The sequence below is a fragment of the Benincasa hispida genome, chromosome 2 (genome assembly GCF_027475165.1).
Source record: "Benincasa hispida cultivar pf3 chromosome 2, pf3_genome.v1.1, whole genome shotgun sequence".
Classification (NCBI taxonomy): Eukaryota; Viridiplantae; Streptophyta; class Magnoliopsida; order Cucurbitales; family Cucurbitaceae; genus Benincasa; species Benincasa hispida.
Genome location: NC_143479.1, coordinates 61,184,114 through 61,198,670, shown reverse-complemented (window position 1 = coordinate 61,198,670; position 14,557 = coordinate 61,184,114). Strand labels below are relative to the sequence as shown.

At 33.3% G+C, this 14,557-nt stretch overlaps 1 pseudogene; it reads right to left on the bottom strand.

Annotated features, from left to right (window-relative positions):
• Positions 1-7,630: 7,630 nt before the first annotated feature.
• On the bottom strand, positions 7,631-8,564 carry LOC150038058 (uncharacterized; annotated as a pseudogene).
• Between the last annotated feature and the right edge of the window lie 5,993 nt (positions 8,565-14,557).

Genomic DNA, 14,557 nt, shown 5'->3' with positions numbered 1-14,557 from the left:
TTACCCCTTCCACGTGCGCACGAACATGGCCTGTGTTGGAATGCCTTCGAACGACCAAATGTGTAAGCCCAAATTATTATGTATTTACCATCTTTACGTTATTTATGTTTATGACCGTATGGTTTAGAGAAATATACTATATTAACTTTTTAATCATAGAGGTGTATCAACTCTGATATCTATAGTATTTGCTCTAGTAAAACTATGCTTCCTCTACCTTGTAGACGTAGTTAACATATTGTTAGTGAATCACGTAAATTTGTGTATCGATTTTTTATTTTATTTTACGTTTTCTATTTATCTTTTATAGTCGATTCATAACAATTTGCATGCACGTACATTTTGGTTGAGTACTAAATGGAATTCTGTTATGATCAACTAGTCAAAGACGTAGATCGAAATCAGCACGGGCGAGTTTGGTTCTATCTTTGGCTCCAGAAATGCTTTTTTCTTCAATCAGTGGTGCGAATCCTAAAGCCGAAGAGGAAAAATATAAAAGAATTGTAAGAAACTATAAGCTTTTTTATAAATGGGAACTTTTGTTATATTGATTAGTGACAGCCAAAGCAAGAAGTGACTCAACTTCGAGCGGCGGTCCACAGTTGTATGCTTTGTTGTAAAGTTAATGTTTGGAAAATTATTCTCTAAAAAAATACATTCTTTTTGTATTTTGTTGAATAGATTAGTTGAAATGATCAAAAGTATCTAGAGTGATGACTTTATTAGCGAAAAGGGCCGAAGGTTTAAAGATTCCTTCTGGAATTCCAAATTTGCTTATCTCTATTATTTAATTAAAGTTAATTAAGGAGTCCTTTAGATCTCCATGGACATTAAAATTTGGGATTTGAATGTTTAGATTTTAAATGTCTTGAATAATTAATATTTGTGTTTAGATGTGTAAGATAATTAATATCTAGAAATTAAATATTTGGGTTCAATTCAATAATTTATATATAGAAATTAAAAGCAAATAATTACTTAATTAAATGTGAGAGATCAATACAAATTTAATATTAATTAATTTATTGTTATGTTAATTATTTAATTAATAAAATAAAAAATAATTATATTAACGGGGTCTTTTCAAATTTAATAAAAATGCCCAAATAATTTACCGTGGATGGCAAAATTTAAAAAGAACCGAAAACTGGTGGAAGAAAGCCTACCTCAAAGAGTGAAATATCGAAACTATCCCTACCCACACAAAAAATTGCGACCCGATAATGATTAAATCGGACTATCCAATTCGCTCGATACCTGCGTCCGTCTTCCACATCTTCATGCAACGACAACTGTCTATCGCTCTCTATCTCGCTGCTTCTACCTCCATTCCTTATTTTTTCTCTCGCTGCTTTCTATACCTCAACGACAAAAGATCTATGTCGGCTTCTACCAATACCCACGTTGCATCATTTTCATTTTCTTCGTTGCTGCTTTCAATTTTTCAAGGTTACAATCTATCATCATATCCTTTAAGGTAATAATCATTCTCTTTTCTTTTCATTTCATTAATTCTTCTATTTAATCATACTTGTTAAACATTATTGAACCTAATTTTGTTTAACTAGATGGTAAGCAAAAAAAATAATCAAAGTTGATGAAAGCAAAGATAAAAGAAAGAAAATAATTAAAGCTAAATCATCAATAATCAGAGTAAAAGCAAACAAAGCTAAAGAGAAGAAGACAGTAAACTATCAATAGAACTTTAATATCAATACATACTTGTTGTGCATTATGCAAACTATCTATCTTAGAAACTTTAGCAAAAACTTTAACATCAATGCATCTATTATTGATAAATTTCTATCTCAAGTAGACAGAGATAGTGCTCTATCTTCTTTCTATCTTAGATAGATAGTGATAGATATTGTTAAATATTATTGATAGTTATCTTAATTGTTGTTGGTGTTATTCAAATTTTACTTTCTAATATATTGTTAAATATATCTTTTCAATAGGGGAAACATGAATTGATCATGGAAAATGAGAACATATACTTAAGAGTTACAATTTACTTTAGTGTAGAGGTCTTAAATTTGATAAGAACAAAATTAGATGACACAATCTTTCCAAAAGTTTTAAATGATCTATTTGGACACTTTCTTAATATTAAAATGACCAAAATACCCAACCAATTCTTCAACTACTTAGTAAGAAAACAATGCTATACAAAGAAACCAAATGTCCTTGTATTTAACTTCAATGGCCATATAGTAGAATTTGGGTTGAAGGAATTTTGCTTGGTAATTAGATTGAAGGGCCACAAATTCCCTCAATTAGATTTAGGCCAAAGAAAAGTGTATGAACTTAGGAATACTTTTTTTCTTCATGGCGATCATATAACAGGAGAGATATAGAGAGAACTTTCAAAGCATTGCACAATGAGGAGGAAGAGTCGTTGAAAGTTAAACTAGCCAATCTCTACATCATAGAAGATCTTTTAATCCCTAAGCAATAACACAACCATGTCAATTTCAAATATCTAGACATTTTAGATGATGAACAAGTCTTCAAAAACTATCCTTGGGGAATATTGTCTTACAACTTAACCTATCAATTTTTAAGAGAGCATCATATACTGAGAAGGATATTGTCTACCTTTAAGGATTCCCATTAGCATTAGTTTATTGGGTTTTTGAGACAATCCCAAAATTTTCTGATTTAGATGTTGATTTTGGAAGGAAACTTGGAACTAGAGGTCCAAGAATCATCACATGTGAGTGCTTGGAGTCAGACGAATGAAGGACTCTAATGAGAATATTTTTGAAACCTAATATGTAAGTAATTTCTTAAATGAGAACATTTTCATTGTCTATCACTCTAAAGATAGATGGTGATAGTGTTCTATCTCTGTTTATCACTGATAAACACTGATAGACTACTATCACTGTCTATAACAGATGGTGTTAGTTTTTTTTTCTCTAATAATCTAACTTTTGTTCACTTGTAGTTTTGCATGACACCACTGCATCCAACAGAAGAAGAATATCAATCAATTTTCAAATATTTCATAGAAGTTGAGGTAGAGGAGGAGAAAGAAAAAGAAAAAGAGAAGGAGAAAGAGAGATAAATGAACTAGGAAAAGAATGAACAAATTCAAGAAGAAAGCCTGAATTATAGACTTCCATTAGAAAATCTTCCACAACAACAAGAGCATGAAGAAGATGTGGAAGAAAATAAAGTTCCTTCTCTTAGCCTTCGAATATTGAAAGAAAGTCATGATCTTGGTACAATGGTTGACTATGCAATAATATATTTATCTGGGGTAAGTATTTGGTTTGTCATATACTATTTTATTTTATTTTTTATTTTTGCATATTTATTAACTAAAATTTATTTTTCTTGTAGATCCAAGTTAAAAATGAGAGTCAAAGGAAAAGAAAAAGAGAGGTTTGTATGTATGATAGACAGTGATAGTCCTCTATGACTATTTATCTTAATATTATATTTTTTAAGTTTCTTACGTTTTTAGATAGAAAATAATAGATTCTTAGATAGAGAATAATAACAAATTATTTTCTTGTAGAAAACTGAGATGCAAACATAGCAACTTGAAACAGAAGATGATTCATCGCATTCCAACTATAGATTTGGAAACACCCAAAACACAACTATTGCTTGAGGTTTGATTCTTTTCTTAATCTACTTTTTGTTCGAACACGAGAGATAGGACAGTGATAGTCCTCTATAACTTTGTATCTTAGATAGACAATCTCACATAGATTCTGATAGAGGTCTATCATTGTCTATCTGAGATAGACAGAAATAGAATACTATCAGTGTCTGTCTGAGATAGACAAAGATAGAGCACTATCAGTGTCCATCTGGGACAGACACTGATAAAGTTCTACCATTTTCTATCTGAGATAGACAAAGATAAAACACCATCTTTGTCTATCTGAGATAGATTGAGATAGAACACTATCTCTGTCTATCCGAGATAGACAATGATAATCTTCTATCACTTTCTATCTAATATACACAGTGATTCTTACTTTCTATCATATGCTTGCAAGTAGATGAATATGAAGAAGACAATGAAACTGAAACTAAAACAGAAAAGGAAGAAGATGAGGTTGAAAAAGATGCTGAAACAGATAAAGAAGAACAAGAAACTGAAGTAGAAGAAGTTGAACCTGAAGAAAATGAAAAAAGAGAAAGAAGATCTAAACATGGAAATGAGAAAAAGGTAAATATGGTTGTTTATATACATGATGATAGACAATGATAGTAGACTGTCATTGTCTATCATTCAATGTTCTTCTTATGAACTCCAATATCTTCTTGCAGCAAATCAATGAGGAAGAGCAAATTGAGAAGGAGAAAGAAGATGAAAAGCAAGTAGAAGGAGAGCAAGAGAAAGTAGATGAAGAGCAACTAGAAGAAGACCAAGAGAAAATAAATGTAGATCAAGTAGAAAATGACCAAAATGAGGAGGAACAAGTTGAATAAGAGCATAAGGAAGATGCTGATAAGGAAGAAAGTGAAGACATTCACTTTTAGAACAAGAGATCAAAGAGAAACCAGAAGCAGAAGTAAATTGTTGATAAGGAAGATGAAATAGAAGAAGAAACTGATAGTGAAGAGGATAAAGATGAAAAGATTCAAACAAAAGGAAAAAAAAAAAAGAAGAGAAAACAGAAGCGAAAGCAGCAAAGGCGAGGCAAGACGTAAAAAGTTTAGACCAAAGGTGCTAGAAGACACACATTTTCACAAGGAGAGACCAAAGAGACAACGAAAACCAACAAAAAATCATATGCAAACAATATTAGGAGGAAAACTGAGAAGAAGAACGAAGTACAACTTCAAACTTCAACTCAAGAATATGCAAAATTGGTGATGGCCACTGCTCCAAGCTTTAGCTTGAACATTTCTCAATCTCAACCTTAACCTAAATCCAAATTTCAATCTCAGTCTCAATCTTGACTGTAGAATTACTTTATACTGTTTGTAAAGCTTTAAATTGAACATTTCTTTGTACTTGGTTTTCTACTTTATACAATTTGTAAGTTTCTTTCTACTCATTGACAATCAATTACTTCTAGAATTTATAAAATTAACATGTTTTATTCATTGTCTTGTTCTAGTATCACTATCTATATTAGGAATTTTAGCAACTATTGAAAAACTTTAACATCAATGTATACTTGTTTATCTGAGTGAATCTATTTTTGATAAATTTGAATTGAGATAAAAAGTGGTAGAGCACTACCACTGTCCATCTAAGATAGCTATTTTTGTCTATTTCAGAAAGGATTATCACTATCTTAGATAAACATTGAAAGAGGGCTATTATTGATAAATTTGAATTAAGATAGATAGAGATAGAGTTTTATCCCTGTGTATCTCAGATAGACAGTGATAGAGCACTATCTCTGTCTACCCGAGATAAAATAGTATCTTTGTATATCTCAGATAGATAGTGATAGACTCCAATGGTAAACACTAATATCTGTTTATATACTTTCTATATGGTTTTGCACTCTATATTTGTTTAGTTAAGTGGATCTCAGAGAGATAGAGCACTATCTCTATCTATCACAGATAGACAGTGATAAAGAACTATCTCTGTCTATCTGAGATAGACAGTGATAGACTTCAATGGTAAACACTAATATCTGTTGCTATAGTTTCTATATCGTTTGCACTTTATATTTGTTTAGTTGAGTGGATCTCAGAGAGATAGATCACTATCTCTGTCTATCTAAGACAGATAAAGATAGAGCGTTATTTTTGTCTATTTGAGATATATAGTGATAGAGTACTATCACTGTCTATCTGAGATAGATAGAGATAGAATACTGTCTCTTGATAGAGCTTTATCATTGTCTATCTGAGATGGACAAAGATAGAATACTATCATTGTCTATCTTTGATAGACGAAGATAGAATACTATCTCTGTCTATCTCAGATAGACAGTGATAGGCTTTAATGGTAAACATTAATATCTGTTTCTATAGTTTCTATATTGTTTGCACTCTATATTTGTTTAGTTGAGTGGATCTATTTAGTTAAGTGGATCTCAGAGAGATAGAGCACTTTCTTTGTCTATCTCAGATAGACAGTGATACAGGGTTATCACTGTCTATCACAGATAGACAATGATAGAGGTCTATCTCTATCTATCTCAGATAGATAGTGATAATCTTCAATGGTAAATACTAATATCTGTTTCTATAGTTTCTATATCATTTGCACTTTATATTTATTTAGTTGAATGGATCTTAGAGAGATAGATTACTATCCCTGTCTATATGAGATAGACAGAGATAAAGTGTTATCTTTATCTATCTGAGATAGACAGTGATAGAACTTATCTCTGTCTATATAAGATATACAGTGATAGAGTACTATCACTGTCTATCTTAGATAGACAAAGATAGAATACTGTCTCTCGATAGAGTTTTATCACTGAGATAGACAAGGATAGAATACTATCTCTGTATATCTCAGATAGACAGTGATAGACTTCAATGATAAACACTAATATCTGGTTCTATAGTTTCTATATTGTTTTCACTTTATATTTGTTTAGTTGAGTGGATCTCAAAGAGATAGAGCACTATCTATGTCCATCTCAGATAGACAATGATAGAAGACTATCTCTGTCTATCTCAGATAGACAATTATAAACTTCAATGGTAAACACTAATATATGTTTCTATAGTTTCTATATCATTCGCACTCTATATTTGTATAGTTGAGTGGATCTTAAAGTGATAGAGGACTACACTGTCTATTTCAGATAGACAATGATATAGGACTATATCTGTCTATCTTATATAGACAATGATAAACTTCAATGGTAAACACTAATATCTGTTTCTATAGTTTCTATATCATTTGCACTCTATATTTGTTTAGTTGAGTGGATCTATTTAGTTAAGTGGATTTCAGAGAGATAGAGTACTATCTCTGTCTATCTGAGATAGACAGTGATAGAACTTATCTCTGTCTATCTGAGATATACTGTGATAGAGTACTATCACTGTTTTTCTCAGATAGATAGAGATAGAATACTATCTCTCGATAGAGTTTTATCATTGTCTATCTGAGATAGATAGAGATAGAATACTACATGTTTTTCTGAGTAGATCTATTATTAATAACTTTAAATTGAGATAGTCAAAGATAAAACACTATCTCTGTTTATCTGAGATAGGTAGTAATAGAGTTCTATCGTTGTTTATCTGAGATAGACAAAGATAGAGCACTATTTTTGTCTATCTAAGGCAGATAATGGTAGACTTCAATGATGAACAATAATATCATATTGTATTTTTTTTGTTGGTAGATAATTGTTTATCATACATACTTTTTTATGATAAACGATAATAATTTAACATCAATACATACTTATTTATCTGAGTGGATCTATTATTGATAACTTTAGATTGAAATAGATAGAGATAGAACATTATCTTTATCTATCTGAGATAGACAGTGACAGAGGGCTATCACTATGTATCTTAGATGGACAGAGATAGATGGTTATATCTATCTATCTCAGATAGACAGTGATAGTGGGCTGAGATAGACAATTCAAGAATAGAATTAATTGGAAAATGTCATTATTAACTCTAATGTCAATCCATATGTCTACACATGTATTACAATGAAAAATATTGATTAAATCATTTGATTAGTTGGTTCAAGTTTGTAAGTCCTATAATTGTGGCCTTTATGATTACAACGAGTACAATTTGATGAACATTTAAATTCACCTACAGATGGAATTTTTTGTTTTTTAGGTCTTCTAGCTTGACGTTTAACAATAAAAGGTATTGTTTTTATGACATCATCTTCAACTCTCCAATCCAAATGAACTCCAACAAGTCGAACACAACCACTGTATACTGCTGATAATGTTCTTCTATAATAAAAGTCAGCTACATAAGAATAGGTATCTAAATTAAGCATTTGGAGAATGGCAAGTGCATATGCACATGGAATTTCCTCAAAATCCCATACTCGAAAACTGCAAGATCCCAAATCTAGCTTCACAATGAACTGTTTATGTCCATCCATTATCTTGTATTCAGTGCTGCTAATGAGATCAACCTAATAAATAAATACGAGAAATTAATCATCATCAACAAATAGAATATTACCATTGTCTATCTGAGATATATAGAGATAGAGATCTATCTCTGCCTATCTCAGATAGACACTAATAGTGCTCTTTCTCTATCTGTTTCAGATAGATAGAGATAAACCACTATTAAGTGTCTATCTGAGTTAGATAGTAATAGATAGATAATAAGAAAAGAAAGAACTCTTATCAAGAAACTTCTTTACTTTTCGTGCTCTCGTTGTAATATGTTCTTAGCCCAAGAAGTCAAAATATTTTTCATTGAAAAAACACTTTTTCAATATATCTCTAATTGAACTTAGCGCTAGCCATGGGTAATTCTCTAGCATATTTAAAAATTGAGTTTATACTTTCTGCAACATCCAATGCCATCATTCCATACCCTCTTCTTCGTGAATATGCCGGAGACCACTTCTCAAACCCAACACTACTAAGATAACTTCTAATATTTGGACAGATTGACTTCATGGATCTTATGTGGTACTTAAAATCAACAGTAATGTCGTCATTAACACAACTAAAGAAACAATTATCAAGCAATGGATCCTTAAAGTGAAGTTTCAAGTTTCTTAAGAGATGTTGTATGCACACACAATACTCAACATTAGCAAACACTCTTAAAAATCCTTTAGGGAATGCTAAGATGCCTTTCAGAAACAATGACGAGATTCTCTCATTCCCCAAAACTACTTTGTAAGTTTTCAAAAAACCAGGTCCATGATGCGTCATTTTCAAAATCTACGATACCAAATGTAAGGGAAAAGATGTGATTGTTACCATCTACTGATGAAGCTGTTAATAGCATGCCACCAAAGTTATACCTAAAAAATGCGCCAACAGATGATAGTCTATAATACTTCTACCCCTCAATTGATGCACGGAAAGCCATGAAACAAAACTTAAAATGACCACTGTCATCTATTTCTAAAGCAGTGTAGGTACCTGTAAAAACACATAAAAAAAATTTCTATCCATGTAAATAGTAACAAAATTGTATAGATAGACAGTGATAGATGCCTAGACAGAAAGTGGTAGTTGTCTATCACTATTTATCTTAGTTAGACAGCTATAGATATCTATCACTGTCTATTTGAGATAGACAGTGGTAGAATTTACTAAGCAAAATGGATCATACCTGGATTCATCTCATTCAACTTTTCAAAAAAACTTGGAATCAAGGTGTATGCTTCAACTGCATCACCTTTTAACATCTTTCTATGTGTTCTTTTGCCTCCAAGCTTTTCGATAACTTATATTAACTCTAAGTTTTATACGAGCCTTATGGATAATGTCTCTAGGAATGGATTGATTAGTAGACATGAACCTAAAATCGTCAATCAAGAAATTGTCAATTATTGATGAAGAAACTTGCCTATGACAACTCTAAGTTGTGTTTAATGGATAGTCATGCTCAAAAATGTACTTTCTAAGCATCCACAATGCATTGTTCTTAAATCGAGATGGCTTAACATACCAATTATAGCTTTCTTGCAAATATTTTAACTCAACAGACTTTGAATTTGATCTTGTAGTCCTAAATTGAAAATCATTATTCACTGCATTTATGTAAAAAAAAACTTTGAAAGTACTTCTTTACTTTCAAATACACTTTTTACCTTCAAATAATTATAAAAAAAATATCTCTTAAAACTTCATCAAATATAACATTCTATCACCATCGTCACCTACACTACTAATAACACCCACACTACTAATAGCAGTAGAAGACCCTTCCAAAGGACAAACACTTACATGATCAACTAATGGATGTCTATTGATTGCATCTTTAGCCAAAGTTGGATACGAAAAAACATCTTTGTCCTTTTTTATTGGAACCACAGTTTGAATACTATTTTTATCAAAATCCAATAAAACTGACAAATCTACCAACCCATTCAATTGAATCTCTTCATATATTAAACCAACTAAACCATTAAAGTCTATACAGTCCTCTACCAAAATTCCACCAACGTCATAATTCTCATAGCAGTGATAATCATTCCACTGTCCTCCATAAAAAATAACTATAGGAATAGTTATGGTATTCTACAAAATGAAAAAAAGATTATATGAGAAACTCATAATGAATCTTTATCACTAAGATTTTGTAAGAAACCCATAATTAAAATATCCAATAATGATAGATAGAAATAAAGTTATATCTTTGTCTATAAGTGGTAGACAGAGATAAAACTCTCTATTAGTTCTATCAGATAGACAGCAATAGAGTTCTATCTCAGTCTATCACTATAGATATGCATAGTGATAGACACTATTTATGTCTATCTCTGTCTATCCGATGTTTCAACCATATAAGCTATTATAAAACGAGTGAAGATCAATCAAAGATAGAGTTGTATCTTTCTCTATCCCTGATAGACAAAGATAGGCGTCTATATCTGTCTATTTGAGATAGACATAGGTAGAACACTATCTCTATCTATCTGAGATAAACAAGTAATAATACAATACATCATCAATCATTTATGCACTTTCAGTTGAATAAGATGTTGATCGTGTTCATAATTTTAAGAATTTGATGTTCCAACCATATAAGCTATTATAAATTGAGTAAGGATCAATCAAAGATAGAGTTCTATCTTTGTCTGTCCCTAGACATAGATAGGCGTGTATCTTTGCCTATCTGTGAGTCTAAGATAGACAAAGATAAAGTTCTATCTTTGTCTATCTGAGATAAACAAAGATAGAGTACTATCTTTGTCTATCTGAGATAGACAAATAATAATACAATACATCATTAATCATTTATGCACTTTCAGTTGAATAGGATGTTGATTAAGAATCCAATGTTCCAACCCTATAAGCTATTATAAAGAGAGTGATGATCAATTAAAGATAGAGTTATATTTTGTCTATTCCTATAGCAAAGATTGTTGGGATTGGTGTCCTAATTCTCCCAGAGTCTCGTTGTTTTGTAAAGATACACATTGTTCGATGAATAAAATAAGTGTTATTTAATTCTGATATTTACTCATATCCAATAAACAAAGCTCCTTGGTTATCTTATGTGAACTTAAGCATGTATATGTGATATACAAGTGGATCATGCCATAAGTGATAACCTAAATAAGTCTGTAGTATAAGGATTAAGTTGGGATACCTAATCCTGGTGACACTACGGATACGGCCCGCTTTGTAGAGGTTTGCAAGTATTGTAAACTACTACAGATGGTAGATCCTGATCATTCATGTGGAGACGTGCGAGCGGGGGTGTTCTATACAAATAGTTTGTATAAGATCTGAACCATGAGATGATTAGACTCTATATATAACGCTGTTGATACTATAGACTTGCATCTCACCTAAACGACCATAGGTGACATGACCTCAATCCTGAGTGTTTTGGAAACTTCTGCCTTTGAGGGCGATTCTTTGATTAGTATGGTGAGAGTGGCCAGATTGTCAACTCAATATACCTACCTTTTTGGGGACTTGTGTGATCTGGGAGCTGAGAACTCAATCCACAAGATGGAATTCACTTCTTTCTCGAAGTAGGGATAAGTAGAGAGATTGCTCCCTTAAGGGCTGATTCTGGGGTTTGAACATAGTGGTCACAGCTTCTCTTTGGAAGAGAAGACTCAATCATAGTAGGACTATGACTTATGTTCATTAGAGGGATCAGTGGTACTTAAGGAGACAGATGTAACTATAGAGGCATAACGGTTATTGGCCCAGCTGTACTTACGAGCGATCTGTGAAGGGTTGTCGTACTACTCATTGGTTAAGATGGACACATAATATATCTGTGGTAAGAAGAGTTCAACTATCGGTCTTTAGTGGAGTGTCTGGTAGTTAACGGATGGTGGATCCCATGACTAAAGAGTTTAGTCAGTTATTCACATACCGTTGAAGCTTCGAGCTACAGGTCCATAAGGTCCCCTTGGTAGCTCAATGGATTCAGTTGAGGATCAGTTCTTGGTGTTGATTTGAAATGTTCAAATTGACAAGAGGTATTTTGATTATATATGATATAATCGGTATGATGTATGAGATACATCCAGTAGAGGATTGATGTAAATGAGATTTACATTAAGTACCATGGAATATAAAAAAAACTATGGTTTATATGTTTCATGAGATGAAATATTACAACTATAGGTTATAAATATAGTATGATAAGTTGGTTATCATTTATATTTATAACAATATTAATTATTGGATAATTAATTATGTTTCTTTAATAACCAAAGTAGTGGGTGGTTATTGGATTCATGGTAACCGTGAATTTAAAAGAAAAGTGGTTTTTCTATTTTGAAAAGTAGTTTTACAAAAGAATGAAAAAGTTTTTGAGATTTTTCTCTCGGCGCAAAGAAACTCACGGAGTCGTCAAGTAAATACGAATTTACTAAACTACGGCTAGGCGAGGTAAATGATCGTGCAGTATTTATTAAACGATCTCATAGTTTTGCTAGACGATCGCTTGCCCAAAGTAAACAATCATTAGAAGTTTGTAGGCGACAGACCGAGCTAAACGATGAACTAAACGCTCGCATAGCTTTTGCTAGACGATCGCTTACCTTTATCTAAATGATTAGGCATTAACCTATACGATAGATCTCTGCCATCTCCCACTTGTCCAGTCGTGTACGCGATTAGTGTTTTCTCCTTTGTCTCCCTCATACCAAGTCTGGACAGAGCCCACCCTTTGGATTCTCACACCGAGAATACCAAGGTAGCCTTGTTGATGGTGTCTTACTCAACTCGACACCGTCGAGGTTTTCTGGAGGTCGTTCGTACTGTTAAACTGAGGAATTCGTGGTTGAGGCGACAGACCGAGCTAAACGATGAACTAAACGCTCGCATAGCTTTTGCTAGACGATCGCTTACCTTTATCTAAATGATTAGGCATTAACCTATACGTAGTCTCTGTCTCCCACTTGCCAGTCGTGTACGCGATTAGTGTTTCTCCTTTGTCTCCCTCATACCAAGTCTGACAGAGCCCACCCTTTGGATTCTCACACCGTACCAAGGTAGCCTTGTTGATGGTGTCTTACTCAACTCGACACCGTCGAGGTTTTCTGGAGGTTTCGTACTGTTGCTGAGGAATTCGTGGTTGAGGCGATTGTTGAGGACGAGCGCAGTGTTCGTGCTGCAGTGTTGCGGTCGTGTAGATCGAGCGTTCGAGCTGTTGGCGGTCATGAATGGAGCGTGGAGACGCATCTGCAAATGTTCGTACAGTTTTCCCTTTGAGCATTTATAGTTTTTCATGTTGTAATTTCTGTATGAATTGTATAACTGCTTGTTTGAAGTTGATTGTAAATGTATTGTTCATTTATGATTGGGATTTGGAATAATCTTGTTCCGTTGCTCATGGAAATCACGAATCCAATTTCCTTCAATTGGTATCAAAGCTAGGTTCTCTGATATTCCAAATTATAGATATGAATTGAACACATTTTTCAGTCGCATGGGTTTCTGCATTTGTGGTTAATCGTTTTCTGCATTTGTGGATGAATATGATGAACGTTTCAGGTTTAAATTTCCTTTTTGTTAAAGCTTTTGGTATTACAAAGTGTTGATTGTAAAGGTCCCTGTGTTTTTGGGCAAAATTAACATCACAATCGAGTCTGTAATTCAAAAAGTTTGAGTTCGTCGAGTCATTCGTGATGAAGCTTCGGTGCATGGCGATGCAGTTCTCAACGAAGAAGAAGACCAAGCATTGGTCGGATCGTGTAACCTCAGGTAAATGATCGTTGGGATTTAACTAAACGATCGTTTAGATTTTTTTTTTGACGATCGTACAATATTTTCTAAACGATTGTTTAGCTAATGCTAAGCGATGGGGTAAATTATTTACCATATTGCGTAGCGTTGGTTGCCCGATCGTGTAGGTGCTGGAAGTAGACGATCATAGTGGGAGCATGTGATGCTCGTCATTTAGTAGAAGGCACGCGCTAAATGATCGTGTAGTTAGCAAGCTTCATCGCTTAGTTACTACCTATGCGATCACGCGTATGCAATATGGAGGCGCTGGCTAAGCGATCGCTTAGGCAGTGGTGCTTCGCGGCATCGTAGTCGCTTAGACGATCGCGGAAGGCGGGCGTTTAGCAGAGCGCGCTAAGCGATCGTGTACTATAGGCTTCATCGCTTAGTAATGGTACACGATCGTGTAGTAAAAGCTAAACGATCGCTTGGATATTTCTAGACTGTCGTATAGTGAATGCTGAACGATCGTTTAGCTCTGGGAGCGCTGGTAAACGATAGAGCAAAGCGTTTGTTTTATCGAGTAGACGATCGCGGGGTGCTTTATACACGATGGTTGGAGAAGCAATGCTTTGCCCAAGCGGTTCAAGACCCGATTCGCCTGACCTATTTTAATTTCTTTTGGCAATGAGAACATTGTCACATTTTAAATTTGGGGGTGAGGTATTTATTTTTCGACCTTGCTAATAGAAAAAAAAAAAAGGGGAAATATATTTTCTTGAGAATAACAACTCCACTGT